The sequence below is a fragment of the Phoca vitulina genome, unplaced genomic scaffold (genome assembly GCF_004348235.1).
Source record: "Phoca vitulina isolate PV1807 unplaced genomic scaffold, GSC_HSeal_1.0 scaffold54, whole genome shotgun sequence".
Lineage (NCBI taxonomy): Eukaryota > Metazoa > Chordata > Mammalia > Carnivora > Phocidae > Phoca > Phoca vitulina.
Genome location: NW_022589757.1, coordinates 5,429,044 through 5,436,707, shown reverse-complemented (window position 1 = coordinate 5,436,707; position 7,664 = coordinate 5,429,044).

The window sequence follows — 7,664 nt, the reverse complement described above, 5'->3', positions numbered from 1 at the left end:
ACCAAGGTCTGTGGCTTTAGGCCTGAGGCACAGCCATGTAGGATTTCTCATCCTGGTGGTTCACATCAACTTTGCCCGCAGTGAGCTGCTGTTTCTATAGAGACCAAGCTGCATGCACCAGAGCTTTGGAAAACAGTGTACAAGCCTCGGCAAAGAGACAGCGGGAGGTGGGGGGCCAGCCTCCGCAGCCTGATCTTGAACTAAAGGGCATAATTTTTCTAAGTGGTTGTAGCTGAGATAAGGATTCAACTTTAGGACAAAGAGAATGTTTTCATCTACAGGTCTTTTACACATTATTGGGCTAGAAAAAAAAAATCATTGTTGCTTTCAAATTTGAAGGCACCTACACTCCCCCTTAAATTATTCATGCTAAGCCTAGATGGAAATGCTCGATCTGCTGAATGGATCACCTTGAATGTATGTAGTTCCTCCACAGGCTGAAAGGGTTGTAAAGACTTCAAGGGAACTGAACGAGCTTTCAAGGAGGGGCGGCCTGGGCAGTGCCTTCCGGTGTTACCTGGGCTAAGAGGTGCCTGCAAGTTTTAGAGGAAACAAAGAGACAATAAAAACAGCAAGTTAAAGTGTTAAAACACTGCCGAGCAGTTCTGAAAAGAAAACAATGGGCAGAGCTGTTGTCCCGGCTCTTGCGGAAAAGGTGGCCCTGGGAAATGTACTTAGAGCTTGGAATACTGAGGCAACACAGCAGAACGTTGGGTCCTCATTAGGCTCCTAAGCTTCCAAACATCCACAGAAGCTGCTGAGCCACTGTCCAACTGAGACAAGGCAGGAGGAGGAAAAACCCGTCCCACGGGAGGTGTGTTTCAGGGGATCCAACAATTCCTTAGGCAGCCCTGTGACACCCCAGAGACAGGGACTGCCACAGGGCAAAGAAGTAGGGGCTTCCAAGAGGGTGTGTGGAGTATGATGGCAAGTAAAGAAAAGTGCCTGAGATAAGACCAGGTCACTTGGTGGTCACCCGGCAAATTGCTCAACTTCGTGTCAATGTAAATGCCTCAAATGCTACTCTCTCTGAAAGAAAGGAACTGGGACGTGCCCCAGGGCTTCTGCCCCAACCCCAGGGGCGGTGTAGGCATTGTGTCAATATTAACCTCTTGCTGGGTAATTTCTCCCCAGTGAGTTTATTTATTTATTTATTTTGAAAGATTTTACTTATTTATTTATTTGAGAGAGAGAGAGAGAGAGAGCGAGCACGAGCAGTGGGGAGGAGCAAAGGGAGAGGGACAAGCAGACTCCGCCCTAATGTTGGATAAGCAGCTAGCAATTCCTGCCAGGGAGCCCTTAGCAGAAGTCACCGAGGGAGACTTCAGGAGAGCTTTTGCTTTCTTGAGGAAATAGAAAAGTTGCAGCCTGCATAGCCCTTTGCCCTTACCTCTTCTAGCCTTAAATATGCACTGAGGCCAAGAAACGGAGCACCCATCTTGCAGCATGGGGCGATTAGCGTGGGGTGCAAGGCAAAGACAAGTGAATCACAGGGCTTGTGGCCTTGTCCTTATCAAGTCATTGAACCAACACTAACAGGGGCTTCAATGGTTTATCGTGTGAATAACTCCTGATTGTTAAGTCGCTGGAGGCACATTTTCTGTTGCTCCAGACAAACATATTCATAACTGATAAAAATCCTAAATATCGGGTCTTTTGGTTTTGGGTTTAGCTGCTTAGCTGCCTTTCTCCATGTTTGTGTATGCACGTGTGCATGTGTATGCACATGTCTGTGCATATGTGTGTGTATGTGTACGTGTGTGTGTGTGTCAGGAGAATGTGGTGGAGAGTTAGAGCTCTGTCTTATTCCTTCTTTCTTCATAGAAATGACAGGAAGTTTATGAGATGCCTTCAATATAAGAGTTTTCCCAAGGATCAAAAGGATCCCTAGAATTCATCAACACCATTTTTCTGTCTATATTGCCTATGTTCTAAAAAGAAAATATCCTCTTCCAACAGTTTTCCATCATCTCAAAACCATATATATGACCAGAGGGTTTTTCTCAATATTTAATTGGCATCTTGCTTAATTATGTTTCTGCTTTGTCCTCAGTGAATAAAGTGAAGAGACATCCCACCTCCCTTGAGTGAAAACTGATCTCTCCTCAGTGACCACAGTAAGTGCCTCTTCAGCCTTCTCTTCTGGCAAAATTAATGCAATTTCTTGAAACTCACGCCCTAGAGGACAAATACTTCGCCTTTGTCATCCTCTGGCGCTCCTCTAGACCATGGCCTCCATATCTGACTTCTGTCATTTCTCTGATGCCAGGAAGAAATATGAAAAGAAAGCTTGATGAGTGTCCAGGGCTGGGAGAAGACCATCTCCAGCTCCCTTCGTGATTTTAGTCACTTTCGAAGATATTCCTCACTCTTTAACGTTTCTGACAAAGCTGGATGGGTCTTATTTGTTTTAGGGAGTGCTGAGTATATGTCGAAGTCATCTTGAAAAAAAATAATTTTAGAAAATACCCATTTAGAAAATGCCCTGGCTCCCATCTCAGAAATTCTGATTTAATTGGTCAAAACAGGGTCTCAGCATTGACATTTCGTTAGAACTCTGCATAGAACAGGTTTGTTACCCAGTGAGCCTTTCCCTCTGGCTGCTCATTACATTTCATCATCTCCTACCTCCAGTTTGTTCGTGCTCCATGAATCCTGTCACACCTCCCGAAGAGCTTACTCTCCATGGCCATACCTTGTCTGTACATAAACACACCCAATTCTTTCCACCTGGGAGGAAATAAACAGCAAAGAGTTAGTCTTCTGCCCTGAGAATTCCTCTAGCTATCACCCTGTCTTTTTTTCCTTACTAGCCTAACTTCTGGAAAAAGCAACCTACACCCACTATTTCTTCATCTCCCATTCATCCTTCAACCCTTCTGGATTTTTAAACTTACCTCCTTACTTATGCCCAAAACTATTGCAGTCATCAAGGTACCAAATCTAAAAACTAATTCTTATTTTTATTTTACTTCACTTTTCTGCAACAATTGGCATTATTGTTCCACTCTTTTTCATGAGTTCTCTTGGCCTAACTAGTACATTCAAAATGGTGGTGTACACCAGGCAGCATCCTTGTCTCCCTCTAAAATTTCTAAACACTCTCCCTGAGTAATCCTAACTTCTCCCTGTCTTCAACCCCCTTGTTAATGTGCTATAAATAGGTCTATAGATCTTAGTTTCAGTTTCCGATGGCATCCAGTTGCTTTCTGGCATGTATCACACTTGATATCTCCAAAATGGAATTAATTACTTCTCCTGCCATCCATCCATCTTCTGCTCCTGTTTTCCCCTGCATTTATTAATGGCACACTAATCATCAGGTCACCAGAAACCAAAGCCCAAGAATCAGTTCAGCCTTCACTTGTGGACTTCTCTCATATTTTCACAAAATTTCATTAATCTACTTGTACAATATCTCTTAAAATTTCCCTCCACTTCTCATGCCTTAGTCCAAACCCTCAACTTAAAAGGCAACATATATAATGTCTCCAATTGGTCTGCATCCTCCTATCTCAGCTTCCTCTAATCCATCTCCACACCAAAGCTTGAATTACCTTCATAAGATGGGAATTTGATGACATTAATCCCCTAATTAAAACACTTCAAATGTTCCTAATCTCTTATAATCTACAATTCATTCATTCAGGTCTTTTTGAGATCAGGTTTCTTTCTATCCATTTTCACCCTCTCCCAGCACACTGAACTTCTTGGCATTCTTGAAACAAGTCATATCCCCATATCCTAGCACATATTATTCCACTGCTAGGAATGTCACCAACAACCAACCATCTGATAAACTCCTCCACATCTTTTAAGGATGGTGATGTCTGTGCTGGCTTTCTTATCACCATTGTAACCCCACCCCCCACATACCATCTGGAACATGGTAGGTGCTCAGTGAGTATTTGCCATATGCCACTCACCCCCCTGAAGGTAGAAATAACAACTATAGTCTCTTAGCCCCATGCACATACAGCTATAATAGCATTCATCCCATTAGATTGTAATGATTTGCTTATTTGTCTGAATCCCCTAATGAACTATGAGCTCTTTGAAGGAAGGGAATGTGTTGTGTTTGCTTCAGCAATCCTATCACTCGGCAGTGTCTGAAATATAGTCAACATTGCTGATTTTTCATTAATAAAATTTTTTCTGGGGAGAGGAGAAGGGAGAAGGAAATGGGAAAAAAATAAAATTTGTTATTTTATTCACAGGAGATAAGTTGAACAGATAAGTTGAATTGAGAACTTTCAAAACATGAATGTGCAGCTTTCAAAAAGAAAAGAGACACTCAAATGTTAAACTTTATTTGTATAGCTTCATATATATTTGCCATTTCCATGCAGAGCTTGGAAATGAAACCAACGTAAAGGAGACCAGAAAGACATCATAAAAGACTTCATCCAAATATGGCTCTATTTATGTGCCTAGATCAAGCTGCACAGACAAATCTTCCCCTTGGCTTTCTAGTTATATAAGTCACCAAATTCTTTTTTGTTTAAGTTAGATTGGGTGAGATTATTTTGTCAGTTGTCCTCAAGTGCCCTACTGATAGACAAGTTAAAGGCATCCTATGGAGTTTAGCTAGAAAGAGGCACAGTGTGTTCCAGCTTATATCTTTTAACTTCAACATAAATCAGCTGAGCCATTTAGAGACTGACCAGTTAGTTGAAATAGGATATATGATGTTTTGAGGTTTTCTTTTTATTTTCCTAAAAGTAATACAGACCAAAATTTAATGCATAGTGATTTAAATAATGGTAAATACTTTCACTTTCACAACAGTGATGAAATTTTGAGAATTAAACATTTTCTATAATTGGAAAGACCTAGGCCATTGCAAAAACAGTAGTTAGCTAATTATCTAGACCAGAAGTGTGCTTGGTATCACATAATAATAAGTAGGTGGAGACTATGGCCAACTGAAAATCAGATAGCCAATTAGTGTCATCTGGAAATAAAAGGCCAGCATTGCCCAATATTTCCATTTTTTTTTTCAAAAGGATACAAACCTAGACTTAGGTGAAAATCTCCTGATTTTCAAATGTTGATAATGAGAAACTAAAAAATGACCCCTGTTGAGAAGCAGACCACAATGCTCCCAGATCATATTGCTGAAAACAAGACACATAAAAAAAGGTTACTCCATGATCACATCCAGAACAAGACATAGATAAGGCCACTCCATGACACAAGAATGTCTAGTCATCCTCCTTTGCTGATGAACAGAACCTGTCTCTGAGTGGATGCTGCTTCTTCAGGAATTATACCTCTAGACTCGTGTTAGTGTTCCTGCCTCCTAGGTATGAATTATTAAGATCCTCAGGGTCTGAGTTGACCTAGCTTATTGGTAGTCCAAAATCCAAAGCTGGTCTCTGCTTCCTAGTTCCCCCTCAGAATCATCCAACCTCTGAAAGAAGACCCTCTCAACAACCCCTTCCCCAGATATTCCTGAGGTTTTCCCAGAGCCAAATCACCCTTGCTGTAACTGTATATATATACATATATGTATATATGTATATACCTAATGTCTTTAACTACAGACATGTTTCTGATAGTCTCTGGCCCATTGGCTAAACAACAGGTACTTAGAAAATCTTCTAAAACACTGGGCTGAACATAGTTGGCCTGGGAGCCAAGTCTGGCCTGAAAACTGCTACAGCCTTCTGATCTCTGTTGAAGCTAATAACAAGGAAGGCAAAGAGGGATGTAGCAGGGATGAATGGACTTCCCCCTATTTAGTTGTTTTATATCATTTATTGTTTTCATTATCAGTAGATTAAAGGGGGGTGGAGAATTACAACATCTAGTGCATGCTACTTAAATATCGTGATCATTTTTATTCATGTTAGGAGGGAGGACTTGATTCTGCTTGATTTGAACAAATCCATTATCAGTGCTTTCAACCTTTGCCATTCCAAATTGAGGTCCGCTTGGAGCTTGGAAGACTGCTGTATCTTAGAGGGCTTTTTCCTTTATAATTTCTTAAAATGCAAGAATGGAAATCAGGAAAAATCAGACACCAGTAAAATGATTTAAATATTTATATAGGTAACCAAGATGTAATGGTTTTTCCTGACTAGAAGTCAGTTTTATCTTTATTAGAGGAGACTATTCCTAACATCATATCTCATGTAATTAGCAGATAAAAAAATATATATGCATGAAAGGCAAATGAACATCCTCCCAGGCTGTGAGAGTCAAACTGAATTAACTGAGGATGATTTGGGGGGGCCTGGATATTAGCACCCCCTGCCTCCCTAACCCAGCTTCCCTTGGGTTTGCCAGATGTTCAAAAGTGGCATACCCAGACAACTCCCCTAGCACAAAACCTAAAACCAGATTGTTAGTCACCTGAATGATTATTCTCATGCTTGTCCTGTAAAAAGACAGAAGAGCAGAAGACCTATGATATGACCAACTGCACATCAACCCAAACATCCCTCTACCGCAAGAAGATGAGGCAATCATCCAGCTGATTTCATCCACCTCTGAGCTCCAACCCATATTAAGTGAAGCTTGCTAGAAAGTACCTGAGCCAAGGCAGAGTATACCTTGCTGGACACAGGTCCTCATCTGCCACAAGCACCTTTTACCTAAGAGATTACTATTGCCCCCTCTTTGGCCACATCTGTCCTTTTGGCCCCTGGCACAGTAGCATTCTTCCTCCTCCTCATTTTGCTTGGGCATCATCACCTTTACCATCTGAATCTCATATTTGTCTTCTGTGCTACCACACAACCATTTCCAACAGTCCAGTTGCTGCTTCTACTAACTTCCCAAGACTAAGAATTTTTGATCTTCCTCTCTTTTCCATGACCTCTGCTTTCTCCAGGCAGCCAAGCCACTGTTTATTAAAACATGGCCATGTATGGTATTTACACAAAAACTCAACTTCAGGAGATTAAACAAGTAAGGGATTTTTTTCTACATAATAAGGAACTAAAAGCCAGCCCAGAGCTGGTGCAACTGCTCAAGGAAGTCATGGGGAACAAGGTTCCTTCTACGAGCTTTACCATGTGGCTTCTCTCTTAATGATCTCAAGATGACTCCTTCTACTCTAAACATTGAGTCTTAATCTGAGTCAAAAATAAAAGAGAAGAAGGATGTGGGGCAAATAACAAATGCAAAATGGCTCTATCTTTTTTTTTTTTTTTAATCAGAGGAAGAAAAGCTTCAGAGGCCTAGCCATTAGATTTCTGCTTGCATCTCATTGGTCAGAGTGGGTTACATGGCCATTCCTAGCTGCAAGGAAGTCTGGAGAGGTGATGGTACATGAGAGGTGATTGGCAAGTGGGACTGTTTGTTTGCCAATTCAAACAAAATTAGAGTTCCTTTAGTAAGTAAGAAGGGAGAATGGCTATTAGGGAGACAATTAGCTATGTCTGTCCAAGTCAACTCCTTTGGCTACTCAACATTCACACACATGCTTCTCTCCAAGGTAGAACATGCTTAGCACTGCTCCCCAAAGGTGACAATCCAAAAGTCTAATTTATTTGCTTCATTCAACTCTTCAGAGTTTCTGTGATTCTGTCAGATCTAAATTGGACTTTATATGGTCTAGTGACCTATAAACTGAAAGACAACCTATCTTTCCTCAGCATATTCACTATTCAATGGTTAAAAAAAACAAAGACCAGTTTAAGGTCAATATTAACCCC